This window comes from Canis lupus, chromosome 37 (assembly GCF_011100685.1).
Source record: "Canis lupus familiaris isolate Mischka breed German Shepherd chromosome 37, alternate assembly UU_Cfam_GSD_1.0, whole genome shotgun sequence".
In the NCBI taxonomy this organism is placed as follows: domain Eukaryota; kingdom Metazoa; phylum Chordata; class Mammalia; order Carnivora; family Canidae; genus Canis; species Canis lupus.
Window position 1 is genome coordinate 26,196,264 of NC_049258.1, and position 17,757 is coordinate 26,214,020.

Sequence of the window (17,757 nt, forward strand, 5' to 3'; positions counted from 1 at the left end):
GGTTCCTGGTGCATGATGAGGGTGCAGTATATCCTGTTGAATGAATAAGTGAATGGATGAATGGATGAATGGATGCAGTTGCTTATTTGTCTCCAGGTAAGCATCAGCTTGAATATAAGATTCGTTCCTGAGTTATAGACTTTGTGTTTTAGGAGAAATTTTTAAGATGAGAGAGTCTTGCTGAAATAAGCATCCCTTTGCTTTTTTCATTCTTCATGTCCCAACAAGATGGAGGTTTTTTCTAATCTAATCACAATGTAAATGTGATTGTCCTGGTCGAATCATATACCTCCCACTTATATTTATGTTGCTTTTGTTTTTGACAAGCTGAGAATATTTAAAATTAGTCCTTTCTTGAGCGGTCTAGTGCCTTGTCTCGATGGGAAAACAAAAAGAAAAAGAATGAGAAAATCTGAGCACCATTCTTTCCTCCAACCCCAAAACAAAGGATTCAGATGTCTTCATTTTTTTAATGTAAATTTAATTTCCCTGTGACTTCACCCCAAATCACAGAATGGAGAGAGCTGATGCTAATCACACCAATGCTTTCAGGTGTTATCTCTCTAAGCTGGAAGATCTGTAGTAGTTTCTAGGGCTGCCATTAACAAAGCACCATGCACTGGGGGGCTTTAAAACAACAGACATTTGTTCTCTCACTGTTCTGTAGGCTGGATGTACAAAATCAAGGTGTTGGCAGTGTTGGTTCCTTCTGGAGGCTCTGAAGGGAAATCTGTTGTGTGTTTCCTTCCTTGTTTCTGGAGCCTGCTGGCAATCCTTGAGTTCCTTGGCTTGTGGATGTGTCCCTCCGGTGTCTGACTGTCTTCACATGCCTTTTTCTCTGTGTTTCTGTGTCCATGTCTCATCTCTTGCTTTTTCTTAGAAGGACACCAGTCACTGGATTTAGAGTCCCCCCTAAATCCAGGATGATCTCATCCTGAGATCCATAATTATACCTGCAAAGACTCTATTTCCAAATAATGTCACATTTACAGGCACCAAAGAATAGGACTTAGACATATCTTTTTGGTGGACACAAGACTGGGCAGTGAGATCCAGAGGCGAAATGACTTTCCAAAGACATACAGTTACTTATTGATGAAATCAGAGCTGCTACTCAGATCTTTTGGTTCTAGGCAAATGCTCTTTGTACTCTTCTATACTGTCTCTCAAAAGAATGAACTCTTCTTGTCTTCTAAGTCATTGGTTATATATATCTTTTTTTTCTCCATTAGAGCCCCTTTATGAGTTGGCATTGACTGTGCAGGCTTCTACTAGCCTAAACCACACGGATCAAACTAGTCCAACCCACACTGGTTTGTGCAGGTATTGTTTTTCTCAGCTTGGAAAAGAAGAGAAGGGATCATAAAATAATATATTTTTTTTTTTGCTGAACTGATTATATTTATTTAGCATGATTGTATTTGTTGATGTATAGTGGCAGCTTTTGTAAAATAAAATGATAATTTCCCCAACTTTGTCTTTGGCTGCTTGGGCTAGAAGCGTTTGATAGACCCCAATGAGTAGCAGTTAAAGTCAATGATGACAGGCCAGAGCAGTGGTTCTCAGTCCCGTTCTGCCTTGACACACACCTTAGATGGTGATCATATGCTGGATACATGGTAATGAGCCTGCCCAGGATTTTCAAAGAATCCAAACCATTTTGCAGGCAAGCAAAGAAAATAGCACCACAACCATCTCCTTCTCCTCATTTTTTTCCTTTCTTTTTATTTTTTTTGGAGGGGGAGGGTATGTGGGATCTTGATATCATGAAAGCATTATAAAAGCATGTGAATAACAAAATCCATCTTTTAAAGCTGTAATGCCTTTTACAGGCTTTTAAAATCTATCCTTGCCTTCTTTTTTCCTTATAAAAAATTTAGTGATGATTAAATTAAAAAGAAAACGGAAGTCATAATAAAATAAAAACTCACAAGCACCACGGTAATCTGTAATTGCCACCAATATTAATGGTACATCCCTAACTCACTACTCCTGTGGCCTAGATAGGATAGGATATGAGTGTCTACAAATTCCTTTTATTTAGCTGCCATACCATCCCTTCCTCTCCATTCAAGAGAGCATTTGTAAGGCAAGTGACTGGCTGGATAACCATAAATAATCTCTTCTTAAACTGCAGAGCTAAAGGTCTTTATTGCATGGCCACATAATAGAGGACCCAACTTGAAATTCTTTTAACAATAAGGATTCACTAATCTTAGCATGTTAGTTTGTCCTTAAACCAATGTCTCTCATGGTTGCAAGATGACTGCTATAGTTCCATGCATGGGACGTCCAAACATGAGGATATCCAGCAGGGTAAGAAAAATCTCTCTTTCTTGTCTTTTTTTTTTTTTCCTCCTAAAGCCAGAAACCTTTCCTAGAAGCTCCCAGAAGACCTTTACTTGATTATCATATTTGGGTCACATTTGCACCCTAAACCAATCCCTGGTAAGGAAATGTGACTAGTACCATTAGTTTAGCTAATCACATAGTCTATCTAGGGGTATGGGTTACCCAAACAAAGTTGGGATTGTATTCCAGTAGAACAGGGGTATATTAGGACAATTTTTGTTTGCAAGTATGAGAACATCCAAATAAAAATGACCTGAACAATAAGAAAATTTTCATTATCTTATGTAACAAAAAGACCAGCAGTAGGTGGTTCCAGAGTTGGTGGATTTGCCCCCTCAGGATATTGGTCTCTTCATGATTTTCTTGGCTTTATGGATATGTTTGATTTCACTATGGCTGCCACAGCTTAAAGCACTGCCACATTCAAATTCAGGAAGAGGGCAAAGTCTCTGCCTTGAGTCCCTTTTTAGAACAATGGAAACTTCCCCAGTGACCCTTGAGAGTATTGTGCTTCTGTCTTATGGGCCAGGGTTACATCCTGTGCCTAAGTCTAAATCTGTTACTGGCACGTGGACAGGATCAACATGACTGGCTTAAACTAATCAATGTTTAACCTTTACTTCTGGATGGGAGGAGAGTGTCCTTGTCCAAAGACAAAAGGGAGGAAAGGAGAGTTGCTGAAAACACGTGGAGAATCAATAGACATCTGCCAGCTGGGAAGAAAGGGGCTGGTAGTACTGTTGGATGGCCTACCACATATTAGTCATTATTTGTCTAGTTAGAAGAATTAAGCTGAGCGCCTAATAATAAATGAGGAGTGTTCCCATTTGACTGAAAGATTTCGGAGCCACCGTCTTCTCAGTGAGAAAGATATGCAACATGTAGTCACAGCTACCTCGTGGGAGTAGCAGCCAGAGATGCTGTTTTCAGGATTTCTTTGGGCTAGGAGCAGAAAGGAATGGAAATACTGTAGGATATATGAGTTATTGAAACGGGCTGCTCAGGTGGAGTTATTGAGGTGGGCTGCTCATGGGTGCTCCTGTGATGGGACACTGGAATAGAGGGAGGGAGCAGCACAGACCTTCTCCTCTAGCCAGGAGGGAAAGGAGACTCCTCTCCCACACCCTGATGCTGCTGGTATGGGGTCTTTCCTCTCCTATGTCCACCCAGTGGTCCAGAAGTGCCTCTGGGACTTACAGGTCTTATCCCACCTTCCCCTTTTCAAAAGATGCCACTGAAAAGTAGCCAAAGTAAACATAGGGGTTGTTGATAATATCTTTTCATCAGCGTGTACAGCTGCGCACTTCTTTTCCTGGGGTTCAAATCTTGAAGGCATTCAACTTGATTTGGATCTATCATGTTCTCATTTCTTACTTTGAGCGGTCTGACCTAACTTGGCTTCCCAGTTTGTCATTGGCTGGCTTGCATGCAGAAGTGCGGCAAAGCCTTGTCCCTGAGGACCTGTAGGGTCCAGGATAAGTCTTTTTTTTTCTTTTTTAATAAAGATTTTATTTATTTATTCATGAGAGACAGAGAGGCAGAGACAGAGGCAGAGGGAAAAGTAGGCTCCCTGTGGGGAGCCCTATGTGGGACTCCATCCCAGGACCCCAGGATCACAACCTGAGCCTGAGCCGAAGACAGACACTCAACCACTGAGCCACCCAGGCCTCCCAGGGTAAGTCTTTTCACAATTGTGAAGACTAGTTTCTTCATCTCTAAAATATGGATAATTATGCTCACCTTGAAAGAGCAATGCACACCACTCAGTGGACTGCATTTGTCCTGTGCAATAGTCTTCTCTCTTCCTTCCTCTGAAGCTTTGCTCTCTCTCATTTGTATTTTATAGTTGGCTTGCTTGTTTGTTTGTTTTTGTTTGTTTGTTTGTTTATTTATTTATTTATTTATTTATTTATTTATTTATTTATTTATGGCAGTGAAAGCTGGGTCCCTTCACCTGATGGCTGGGGTTCAAAAACAACTCCTCAGGACTCATCCTTCATTAATATTCACCCAGTGTCTTGCAAATGGCTCTGGAGGCCTCTCCTTCATGGGCTGCTTTAATGTGGCAGTTATGAAAGCAGCTCAGACCAAGCTCGATTAGCATAATAATGAAGCTTTGGCTGCAGTGTTATCATCCTCAAAGGAAATAGCTGGAGTGGTCACAGAGCCTTTAACAAGTACTGCTTTAGGATAAAAAAGGACAGGGTGGGAAATGATAGATGGCAAATATGGAGTATCGGAGGGGAGATTGGAAGAGGTGGGAACTAGCAGGGGAAGTAGGGAGGGAGCTTGTTTATTGTCCTTTGCCTTGCTCCGAAGATGTGTCCTCTGTAACTTCAGAACTTCTTTTGGTAATGGCCCCTTAGAAATTCACTGATATCCGTACTTCCAGAAAAAATTAACGTTAATGTCTCTTTTGGCTGTAGAAGAAAAAGAAAAAAAAATTCACAATAGTAGCAACGTGTTCAATAACCTCTGAAAAATAGGCTGGGTAGATGTAGATATTATTGTCTCCTTTTCGCAGATGAATGCCCATCATCCATCTTAATTTTGCTCCAGAGATGGGATGAGCACTGGGTGTTATTCTATATGTTGGCAAATTGAACACCAATAAAAAATAAATTTATATATATATATTAAAAAAATTTGGCTCCAGAAATGATTTAAGGTAGTTTCCAAATGAAGTATCCAAAATCTCAGTGCTAGAAAGAGGCAGTAAGCAGATTTGAACTCATATCTGCTGTCACTCTTCCCCCCACACCACGATTTTCTGTAAGCATTAAAAAATCCAAAGCAAGGACCATATGTTCTAAGTCTTTTGCAGTGAATTGTCAAGAAACAGGTTTAGCTGGATTCTTGTGGCTATTGCTTATTTATGCTCCTCCAGCTGTTTTCTCAGCAGAGGGATCTAACATGAATATGAATATGCCTCTGTAGAGCCATTTGATTGGCCAGTGGCCCAATTTGGGCCAGTGTAATAACTTTGATTTGCACATTTAAGCTATTGGCTACTTTGCTGGATTTTTAAAAAACAAGGATCAGCTGTTCCTTCATTACACAGACATGAAAAACAGCAGGGAAACTGAAGCACACTCTGGCTTTCTCTAACCATGTAAAATCAAGCACTAAGGGGAAGGCATAGTCTGGATAATTCAAGAAAATCTCCTTAAGCCCCTCCCTCTCCATCAGCGCATGCACATAGAGCAGGAAGAAAGAAAATCCCTATTGAGAATAGGAACTGACAGCAGGTATATACGATTTGCCATATTAGGCCAATGGCATATTTCCCATTAGGGGAGATGTCTCTTTGTTTAGCAAAGTATCCTAATGGCCTATTTGGTGTGAACAGTGAAGCCTTCCCTCCTCCTCTAGAGGTTAATTTGGAAAGGGGTGAGGCAAAGGAAGGACAGGATGACTCTACATAGTAAAGAAGAGAGGATATAGAAAAGTGAATGGGAAGAGGGGGTGATGCAGAGACAGAAGCCACTGGAGGGAGAGGGGGATGCTGAAGAAAATTGTTGTCTGTTGAAGGAAATAGCCCAGGAGCTCCGGTTTTAAGTTGCTTGTGGTGCTGGGATGGAATTCCTTCTGGAATCCCAGACCTTTAGTAAAAAAAAAATGTCTATCTGCAATATGCAACAACTTTAGTGTGGGTGTGGCTTTGGAGATTTAACTTGGAGAAGGTCAGAAAGAGAGTGACCACAGAAGGGGACATGTGACAATGTGAGAGATCGCCAGTAGCAGGAAATCTGACTGGAGTGACCATCTAAGACCCCTAGGGATCAACAAGAAATCTTTTGATATGTAGGATGGGGGCTTAAGTCAGATTTCCTCCCGTATTGAGAAGAAATGAGACCCCAGATGTTTATCTAGACAGAATATATTTGCTTTCATTTTCTTGAAGTTCTGATAGAAATCTGAATGTTAAATTCAGCAATTATGATTGCTGCTTCAAACTTCTACATCTTTTGCAGAGTTTGCTGTCCAAGATCACTTGCAGAGATGTCACATTCATATGGTTCTTTGCAGTTTATCAGCACTCTGCATTATTTCACTTAATCTTCATAACTGCTTTGGGAGGGAAGCTGAAAACCCAGATCACCCTGGGAGCATTGATCTATTGCCATTAACTTGTTTGCTCTCATGAAACAGCTTTAACTAGTTGTATGTGCAAACACAAAACTCAATGTCTATATAAGGAAGAACATACTAGTATGGGAGGGCTTTTGGTTGAGGTGGAGGTGGAGGTGAGAGTTAGAGTTTGCAGCTATAGAGCAATTTCCCTTCCAGTTTTTAAAATTTTAAGTACAAGCTAAGAAGGTTTATCCCATGCAACCCTACTGAACCTGTGGCCACATGGGGTACACTCTCAAAGTTACAGTCAAAGAAATAGCCCAGGAACCAAAAGGCAATTTTATAATATCTTTGGTTCTTGCAGTTTTTCAAACATCATGACTTGGATGCAAAGTCCCTGATAATAATTTAAAAATTTGCCTTTGCCTTTTTCTTGTGGTCAGTGGTCTCACATTCCCTAGATCTGCCTCTAAACTTTCTGAGAACTCACTTCCCTCTGGTCTAGACTTGGTGGTGTGTTTGTTCTTTCTACCTCTTTCTGTCTGTCCCCTTCCCCTCAATTCTGCTTCACAAAAGCTCCACAGAACAAACCTGGCAATGTCAGAGCTCTTCTCAAAGGAGAGAGAAAGAAACTGAGTCAGGGAGATTAGAACATGCTTTTGTGGAATGGGAGAAAGACTAAGAATACATTTACAGGGACCCCTGGGTGGCTCAGAGGTTTAGCGCCTGCCTTGGGCCCAGGGCGTGATCCTGGAGTCCTGGGATCGAGTCCCGCATCGGGCTCCCTGCATGGAGCCTGCTTCTCCCTCTGCCTGTCTCTCTCTCTCTGTGTCTCTCATGAATAAATAAATAAAATCTTAAAAAAAAAAAGAATACATTTACATAAACATTTCAGGGTTATAATAAATAATGTTAAAAGTTAATCTGGCAATATGCATGATTATTTTGTTGTATATTAATTAGGCAATAAATGGTAATGGTTTATGCAAATGATTGTGCTTATTATTTATTTTTAAGAAGAAACTGTATTTTTAGTTATTCTTTTCTGGCTTTGCAAGTTCTTCAGTGTTTTAAAAACAATGGTCGCACTGTTGACTCTTTGCCTGACACCATGGATATAGTTTAATTCTCATGGAGGGACCCAAAACCAAACATTACTCACAGACACAGACTTGTCAAAAGACAAATACTTAAATCTGATTCCTCAGAAATATTGGTTCCAATTATTCTACTAATCTTTTATGACTCAAGACTGTAGATTTTCGAGCAAACTTTTTTTTTCTTTCAGAGTATCTTAAAATAATTAAAGCTGGGCTTGCCTTCAAGATCAGCCTTATGGTGACTCACAAGTGCGATATGATTTTAGGGGCAAAAAAAGGTCCTTCTGTCCCCAGCATTAGCCACCCCCTTATTTGCTAAAATTCACTATTTGCTAAAATTATTTCACCCTTCTGAGCATTCCATTTTCTGAGCTCAAAGAGAGATAACACTTTGATTGAAGTCATTCTCACATCTCCAAAGAAAAGCTGAGTGGGGAGGCGTTTTAGGTGCTAAAAGGGTTTAGAAGGGGGACTTATGCCCAGCTTTCCAGGAACTGAGAATCTGGGCTTTTGCTGATTCTGGAAAACAGGCATGAAGGGACCTGACTGCCACATTGGGTTGTGCAGATGGTTGGACCAAGGTGGTGGGCAGTGAAAGGGAACAGAATATGCTACCTCAAGATATGCCTCTTTGGCATAAGGATTATTTTTAGTTGGTTATTTTTAAGACAGTGCAGACACAGGAGAAGCTCTGAAAATGGACAAGTTACCTTTTTATAAGAGACACTTACATTTATAAGGGAAATTTATTATAAGACATTTACATTTGGGGTGCCTGGGTGGCTCAGCTGATTGGGTGGGTGACCGACTCTTGGTTTGGCTCTCATGTATTCACTGAGTCAGGCTCTGTGCCCAGTGGGGAGTGTGCTTGAGACTCTCTCCTTTGCCTCTGCTCCTCTCCACTTCTCTAAAATAAATAAATAAATAAATAAATAAATAAATAGTAAATAAATAAATAAATAAATAAATAAATAAATAAATAAATATTTTAAGACACTGACATTTACCATTTCCCTTGCTTTACCTGGAAGAAGAGGATGAACAAATCACTAAAAACTCTAATCAATGGGAAAGGCAATGATGACATAAATAACAACCCTGCCCTTATTGACTTTGCTTTGCCTGATAATCTCGCATAACTGGCCCCCCCCAAACACCCTTTTTGTTTTGAGTTGGAGATGGTATTTAATGTGGTAGCTTAGGGCATTTCAGGGAGTTAGTTTCTCTGGGTATCAAACTTCTGTTGCTTTTTTTCTATTAATCTGCCTTTCAAATATAGGTGTGTGTGTGTAGGGCGGTGTCTCAGCCAAGAATCTAGAAAGGTAGAGGGAAATTAGTTGTTCCTCCACTGCAGCAGGTAAGAGGAGGGAATTGGCTGGTGCTTCCTATAACTTGTAAGAGAGACTGGCCAAGGCATTCAGGAGACTGTGGCTGTTTTGTAGGCCTTGGTAACTGTTCTTCTCCTGAGCAGTAGTGAGGGGAGTTTGTAGTCCCCTTTCAGGTAGGGGGTGTTAGCTATTTATCATGATATTGTGGGACTTTGAGTTCTACAATTTTCTACTGCCTGAAGACAAAAGAGGAAAAAGTTGAAATCTTACCCGAGGCCCATTCTGGCCGTGATTTTCTTATTTTCTTTTCTGTCTTTCACGCTTCTTTCTTCTCTGCAGGTAATCTGAGGCTGACTCCTCTCCCCCAACCTCTTCCTCTCCCAGGTTGTTATTTAAAGACCAAGGGCTTCTGGACACCTCCTCTCTGCCTCTGAGCTGTAGGGAGGGCAGGCAGGGATCACAGGGGCAAGTGCTCACTGTCATTCTTCCCGACAAGGTGGGGCAGGTTCTCTCTTCCAGAGCCTCGGAGCTGGGCTGATAAGCAGCAGTGCCAACTGCTTTCTGCCAGAATGGCCCCGGATTCTCCCTGGAGTGAAACACCTGCACCTTGGCGGGCAGCAAGCAGAGGAGGTAGGGGACAGGGAAGCTGCTGGAGGTTGCAGTAGTCAATTAATTAACATCATGTAGCCAAGGGGAGGAGGAGTTCTTGAACTTGATATGCAAACTTATGCAAAATCATATGTAGATTATCCTGGGTTCAGAATGAAAAATTCTGGAGGTCTGGCATTTTTCTTAAAAGGAATTCAATATTGCAGAATCACATAGAGAACAAGAAGTAGAAATATTCTGAGTTCAGTCCTTCATAATTTGCTTCCATGATAATAACCTCTGTTTACAGTTAAGTGAGTGTAGGTAAATCTCACTTAACCTATCTGTTCAGCTCTGTCACTTTATGTTCCAGGAGCCTCATCTTGAGGGTTCCAACTGACTTCTCACCTGCGTTAGACCAGTATATTCAGTGCACCCTGGCCACAATGCATTTCCATCTCTGAGTTTTGCTTAAATCTTTTCAAGGTATCAAAGGGCCATGCAGTGTGGTCTAGAAATGTGAGTTTCAGAGCGAAACTTGGGTTTGGGTTGTGCTGGGTGACAGTACATAATCTTAGCCTTACTTTCCTCTTCTGTAAAATGGGGACAAGGTTATCAACCCTATCCTGGCCTTGCGGGCTATTAAATGAGCCGCTGTATTTGAATCACATAGCATGTACACATCATAAGCTCTGTTATTATCCAAATCTGATGCAAATTTTAAGACCCAGCTTGAGTCCTACCTCCTTCATGAAAGTTTTCATTTCCACCACAGCTTGAAGTAATCTCTATGTACTCTTGAGGTATTTATTCGCTGTGCAATTCATACGGAAATTAAAAATGCATTGCTTCATGACTTGTCCTTTGTTGTTGTCTTATTAATTAACCTGTGTTGTTATTTAATTAACTTTTCATATCTTTATTTCTTGCCTTCCCAATTTGACTTTATGGTCTTTGAGGAGGGATACTATGTCTTAGGTTTTACAGCCTCCCCAGGTGTCTGGAATAGTGCTTTGTGATAAATACTTGGTCATGTTCCTTTCCATAGATTAAGAACTGGGAACAAAACACATTGTTAAGCAAGCATTCCTAAGTAGTCACCTAGAGCATGGAATCTGTTTCTTCCACAAGGAGCTTACCCTCTAACAAGATAACCCCTTTGTCCTCATATGTTTTCCATCTTGCATATTTCCTATTTTCATGAGGAACAATAAAGCCCAATGTTAGCCCACAGATTTTTAGCAGAAGTTAATAGCAGTAGGTACAAAACTCATGGGAAAACCGATGAAGAGGTGGAAAATCTCCTTAATTAGACCTAGCTTGTTGAAAAGAATGGCACTGGGAATGGGACTTTAATATGCTTTACACCTCGTCCCTTGATCTTATCACACCTTGAGGGAACCAGCTAGGACTTCACTGCTTGCTGTGGCCTCTGAGTTTCACATTCTTAGCTTTAGGTCTCCCAAATTCGGGGTTGGAGCACTGTCACTACAGAATTCCTACTCTTTTCCTAGAGTAAACCGATCACTTTAGCTGCAAAGATCAGAAAGACATTTATCCAGTGAAGCATCTTGATATCCTGCTGAGAGCTTTGGAGAAATTGTAGGGAACAGATCAGAAGGTTTATGTAAAATCATTCAATTTTTTAACACACACACACACACAACCACACAAATTTTCCCTTTTACCACACTATGATAAACAAGGTTATCTAGTGGTTAAAGCTGATACACTCTACATCTGGGGTCATGTTTCTTGGACAGCCCTCTTAATTTCCATACAAGTCTCAGTGTGAGACCAGAAAATGTGAACAATTATATGAGTTTCACATATCTCCAAGGGTCATTGTGAGGATGAGTGAAATCTGCCAGAACCTTGGTTTTGTAGCCCTGGTTAAAAACAAACAAAAAATGATGAATGCAAAAACAGGTTCAGAAAACCCTGGGTTTTCCTTTTGAGTGGTACTGTTAACATTAAGTACTCCATGTGCATTTGTTATATTGGCATATAAATGTGAGTTGTTTAAGGATCTGGGTGTTCACAAGAATTCAGACCAAATCACAAAGTCTTGTTGATGCACCTAGTGTCTTCTGTGTTGTGCTCTTGGGTGAGTGTGTCCTTTCTTCTCCTGGACAGGTGGTTGGCATCGACCCTCAGGCTACTGCCCAAGGGTTCATTTTCTTTCTCTGCTCTACTTCTCCTTTTTACCTTTTTTCTTGCTGCTTTTTCATACTTCATATTTCTCCCTTCATTTCTCCCAATCCCCTCTTTCCCACCTATTTTTTTTTTTTTTTGCCTTTCCTTCCTTGACCTTGCCTTTTTTTTTTTTTTTTTTTTTTTTTTGATAAAACACCATTAAGTGTTAAACATTAAGCAAGTGATACCTGCCAGGGCCCTTATTACTAAAAAGTACTCTCTGGATGTAAATAAACAGATTTCAAATAGAATAGAGTTCTTATAAAGAAAAAAAACCCCAACCATGACATCTAGAAACAAGCTGCACACATATTTCTCCTGCAATGGAATTATGGAAAGGAGTATTTTTTTGAAGATTAAAGCCCTACCAGACTTTCACATAGGGAAGGTAGGGAAGACACTTATTTATTTATTTTTGCCTTATCCTGATGGATGAGCTCAGGAAAGAGCTGGGGAGGGGAGACATTGGATCTGGTTTCAGAAGGAGACCCCAAAGATCTGTGGATCTTATTCCTAATGTAAAAAAAGGAATTGTTCATTTTTCTGAATAATTTTAGTGGGAATGTTGGTCTGAAGTGGAACTTAAATAGGCATACATTGTTATTTCAATTAGTCCTCACGGTAGTGTAAGGAAACTAGTATTACCTTCTTTTTCAGGTGAAGACAGTGCTCAGAGAGAGGTAGTTTAATTGCTATGATCAGTCAGGAAGTGGTGGGGGGGACTTGAACCTGGACGGTCTGATTTGAGAGCCTCTTCTAACCTGTTGAAAACATACTGCTCTGTACATGGTGATGAACAAAGTTTATTTCTACTTATTTCACCCTCTTTATTTTACATTTTACTTTTCTCCTTCATCAATACCAGTTTTACCTGTTCTAGCTGTGATGTCTAAATTATGTATATCCTTCAGGACTAAACTGATGCCAGATGAAATATTTAGTTATCAGGCTTTTCTTTGTTATCCCCTACCTACCTTCCTTCCTTCCTTCCTTCCTCCCTCCCTCCCTCCCTCCCTCCCCTCCCTTCCCTCCCAGTATTTAGTTGTTTTAATTCTGGAAGGTATAAATCAGATATCTTTAGTTCTTGGGGTTAACTTTATCTAAGATAGAATAAACATGATTTCAAGCCTCCATCGGAGGTCCTGCTGGAAGTCTGGCGCTCTACCCAGTGGTTCTGCAAATTCGCTGAGGACTTATATTCTTGTGGTTGCCTCCCACACTGACTTCCTGTTCCTGCTGAAATTCCTGCTCTCACGCGGTCTTGCTTCCTATATCTCTTTTAGCTGCCCTACATCATCTTAAACATAGCACACAGCTGCCATACCCTTTCACAAAGTTCCCAACGCAAAGCTCTTGCATACAGCAGACGTTACCCCATGTTTGGGATCATGTTCCAGAACTATAGACATGTTATTGAATGTTGTCCACCCCTGATCCCAAATTTCCTGGTCCTTTCTTTCCATCATGGGAATTTCTCTCTAACCTTCCTTCTTGGGTCCTGAGACTCCCTCATGTCAGGTGGCCCCTCCTTGTGAGACTTTATTCTTTTTATGTTTCCCACATCTCTTCCTTCAGTTACTAGTAAGCAGCCACCCTAAAGTCCCCAAATCCTGGTGTTCACCTAGCTAGAACAATCTACTTTCTTTCTGTCTAAACCTTTTCCAGGGGCCCCATCTTCCATAATCAAATACTCTAATATGTTTTTCTAACCAAAAGAAAAGTTTTTTTCTCAGAGAGAAATTCTGTCTTCCTCCTCAGTTTCCTGGCTCAAAATGCATTCTGCTTATAAAAATAACAGTTTTCTTCTTTCCTGTTACATCATCTATACGAGACCCATATCCATGCTATATTTTTTATTTTATTTTCTGTTGGCCTCTGGAAATCAGGTGACTTGATGGTAAAAACTTCTCATTTTATCCAATTGATATTTAACCCTTATTTGGGTATTACTTGTGTTTTTCTTTAAAAATTCAAAGGAATTGGGATGCCTGGGTGGTTCAGTGATTAAACCTCTGCTTTTGGCCCAGAGCATGATCCTGGGTCCAGGGATCGAGTCCCGCGTGGGGCTCCCTGCAGGGAGCCGGCTTCTCCCCCCTCTCCCTATGTCCCTGCCTCTCTCTCTGTGTCTCTCATGAATAAATAAATAAAATCTTTAAAAAAAAAAGCTAAAAATCAAACGAACTGTTCTATCTTTAACAGCACAAGGGCATACAATCACTTTTTGGTAAATAGGTTGAACTCACACTGTTCACCTTTTTTTTTTAGTTATTTATTTAAGTAATCTCTACATCCAAGGTGGGGTTTGAACTGATGACTCTAGATCAAGAGTTGTATCCTCTTCTGACTGAGCCAGCCAGGCACCCCAAAATCATATTGTTCACCTTAAAGATAACTCCAAGCTGAAATCATGAACTGAGACAGGTTTCATAGCCCTTTTTATTTGTTTGCTGCGCTCTGTTATGCTCCCCCAAGTGTGGAAAGGATTGCAGAGGGAAATAAGATAATGCTACCTGGTTCTGAACCCACATGGGGTCCAAACACGGGAGATGACATCTCTTGGCTTTCACCATCAGGTGGCTTTTCAGTTCAGTGGATTGACCTTGGCTGAGCATAGTTTGGAGTCACTCCTTCCTCTGGTCTCCCTGTCTTGCTTCCCTGTTTCCTTCATGCTTTCTTCCAAGTTCACTCCCACTCAGGGTCTTGGTGTCATCCTGGTTTGGCCTTTGGGGTGTTGTTGTGCCTCTATCCTGTTGGCTAGGCTTCTAGAATCTAACTGGCTATGGAGGGGAAAGAACAGCACCTCTGGGCACATCCGCATTCACTAAAGATGTGGATTTATAGATGGGTTGTGGTGGGCTTAGGGAAGAGGTGATGAGGAAGCCAAGATCTGGCTTTCTAGGGGGTTTGTCCACAGGAGGAGCTCGGTCTGGTCTGGTATGTATTGAGAACATTTCTTTTGGAGCTATGTGGAGTAGTGATCCTGTGCATTTGTTAGGATATTTGCATTTACCAAACTTTCTAAATTTTTGAAACATTCTAACAAATTTCCTTTCTCTGCTGGTAATGACAGCATAGGGTCCTCATTTTGCTCAGTGTCCAGACCTGCTTCTCCCCCTGGGCAGTGTCTATTTGCTGTAATTGGATGATGCCACACAACCCACTGCCTTTGCCAGATTTCATTATGAGTTGGCGTCTTCTGTATTAATTTCCCCACTTTGGGGCTGTTTCGAAGCAAGTGAGGCCAATTTCCTTTTCAATAGCACAAATCTGGAGGCCCATTTTGAGCTGTGAGCTAAGTGGGTGCATTTGTGCAGCTCTGATTGACAGTGCACTCTTTGTTTGATTTGATTTTTTTTTTTTTTAAATGAGAGCTTGATCCTGAGAGGCAGCTGGCATTCTCTGAAAGCCAGAGGACCCATCCTTGAAAAGCCAAAGAATACATTTGGGCAGCTGGTTTTATCCAGAATGATTTTTTGTTGGGGAGTGAAACACAGGCCTGCAGTTCTCAGAGTTAGTACTGCTCCTCTTCAGCGCCCACCCTAGCTGACCCAGGAGACTTCACCGTCTGGTCACTGGAGGAATTTGGAGTGAGAAGGATGTAGAGGGATAGGAATAGGTTGGCCAGAGAAAATACAAGATGCCCAGCTAAATTTGAATTCCAAATAAACAATGAATAATTTCTGGTGTAAGTACGTCTCTTGCAATTTCTGGGAAATGTTGCATGGGGTATACTTATACTAAAACATTCTTCATTGTTTATCTGAAATTCAAATTTAGATAGATGTCTTGTATTTTTATTTGCTAAATCTGGCAACCTTTGAAATGTATGAAAAGGTGAGTGTGCTTGTGGTCACTGTGAAGAGCCAAGAAGATGAAGGAACCAAATCCAAGGGCAAAGAAGAAAGAAGGATCATTTGAAAAATAGGACATTGCCAGTGGAAAACTTGTTTAATTGGCACAAAAATAAGAATTAAAAATATATCTCATGGGAACCAAATGTGCTATTTTAGGCTCCTTAGCAACAAGAAAACGGGGAGAGTTAGTTTCTTAAAGACTCATATCCCCCATTAGACATTAGTGATAGTATGAATTAAAAGCAGATTAAGCATTTCTGATTTTGCAACATGTGGCCAGTGATTCTCAAGCTCATGAGACTCACCTGGAGGGCTTGTGAAACACAACTTACTGGGCTGTGCCCCAAGTTTCTGACTCAGTACTTTTGGGCTGAGCCTGAAATTTTGTGTTTCTACCAAGTTCCCAGGTGATACTGATGCTGTTGGTCTGGGGATCACACTTGGGGAATCAATAATTTAAATTTGAGCTAAGTTATATGGTTATTATTATTATTATTATTATTATGGTTATTATCAAGCCACTCGGGCTTGAACTATAGCTAGTCTGAATTGAGAGGTGTTTTAAGTACAATACACACCAGAATTTGTAGACACAGTAGGAAAAAGGAATGTATACTATCTCATTAGGAATTTTAAAATATTGATGACATGTTGAAATGATGGTATTTTGCATATATTGGGTCAAATAAAATGTATTATTAAAATTAATTTCATCTACTTCCCCTTTTGTGAAACTGTCTACTGGAAGATGTAAAATTAATCTGTGACTCATGTTTGTGGCTTGTATTATATTTCCATTGGACAGTGCTGTTTAGGCCATCATTTGTTTGGGTCTGAATCTGGGCATCCATGAATTAATGAGGGAGAATTAGTGAGATAGGCACAAATGCCTTAGACTTTTGTGCTCTGTTCTTGAGTTTAGTTTCTCTTCTAAGATTTACTAAATTCTCTTACTTGAGTGTGCCTTTTGGAACTTAAAAAATGTTCCAGTGTCCTGGTGCTTGATGCTAGTAGGCTCCAGGGCATGTCCTCATGGTGGTAAGGGACAATGAGACAGAAAGGACTTCTACTGTGGAGCTCTAAGAAATTACCAGGCTTTCACTTCGGGTCATTTCTGCTCTAACTGTAAAGGGGAGGCCATCACAAGCACAAAGGTGACTGCTTCTATTCCTCCAAGTGTCCCCTTACCCCATTTTGGCTGTTTGCTGGATTAGAAAATACCCGATGATGTGGCATCTATAAATAACCAGGGGATGCATGGATCCTAAGAGGCCCATTTCTTCCTTATTTTTTCTGCAGTCAAACTCAGCCAGAAGCCTGGATTCAGGTCTGGGGTTCTACAGCTAATAAGGCCACGTAGAGCTTGGACAACATTAGAAAGAAACCCCCAGAGAAGTTTAAAGCATGAAAATTGAATTTCTGACAAAAGGCCAACCTAACTTGGACTCTTTCCTCTGGAGAAGAAAAGCCATCAAGTATGTGAAAGACCACTCCACAGAAGGTTGTGGATAATTGTTCTGTCTCTACTAAGAATAAAACTGGTGGAAAAACATTTAACTGCTACATGGGGGATTTGATTTTCTGGGAAAGAAGAATTTCCTGACATTGAACAGAGTTTATCTTTAAAAGAGTTTCTATTAATGTCTGCCCAAGCCCTTTCCTTCAAATTTCTTGCCCGGACTACAGTGACATTCCTGGGGCATCTCTATTGCTTAGATGGAGGATCAGGTAACGACCTGAGCCAACGGGGGAAGGCTTTGTGCCATTTTGGTTAGAGGAGAGAGCCCGAAGATATTTCTGTGATGCTAGATGTTGGTCTTAGCCCAATTCCCCCATTCCCAAATCTGTGTAACCTTCCCTCTTGTCATTGATTTTAGTTGCTCAGGTTTTTAGTTGAAAACATTACAATTAACTTAAGCATAAAAGGGATTTATTAAGAAGTCTTGAGCGGTGGTGAGCTGGACCCAGCTCATAATGGTTTCTGAGAGCCAGTTGTTAAATTTTGTAGGTTGGTTGGTGTCACATTGGTAGCATGAAATCAGACATGGTAGGAATGTTTACACGTGGAAATTGGCACCATGGAATTTGCCAAACAGTACAATCCAGAGTCCCCTGCCCCATCTTTCCCCTGCAGAGCCAGTTATTAAGCATTTACTGGCACCTGGTGGGATGCTGATTAGCATAGCAAATTATCCTGTTCTTATGTCTCATCTCCTTGGTCCACTTCTGATTTCAGTTACAGCTGTATCGGTCAGTTCCACTGCA

The 17,757-nt window shown here is 40.8% G+C and overlaps 1 long non-coding RNA gene across 5 annotated transcripts in view; it reads left to right on the forward strand.

The window, feature by feature from the left end:
* LOC111094386 overlaps positions 1-17,030 on the forward strand; it is a 73,627-nt gene extending 56,597 nt beyond the window's left edge. For all 5 annotated transcript variants that reach the window (XR_005385424.1, XR_005385425.1, XR_005385426.1 and 2 more), the window contains one exon: positions 16,792-17,030. This is a non-coding gene — a long non-coding RNA (uncharacterized LOC111094386). The remainder of the gene's footprint in view (positions 1-16,791) is intronic.
* The last annotated feature ends 727 nt before the right edge of the window (positions 17,031-17,757 follow it).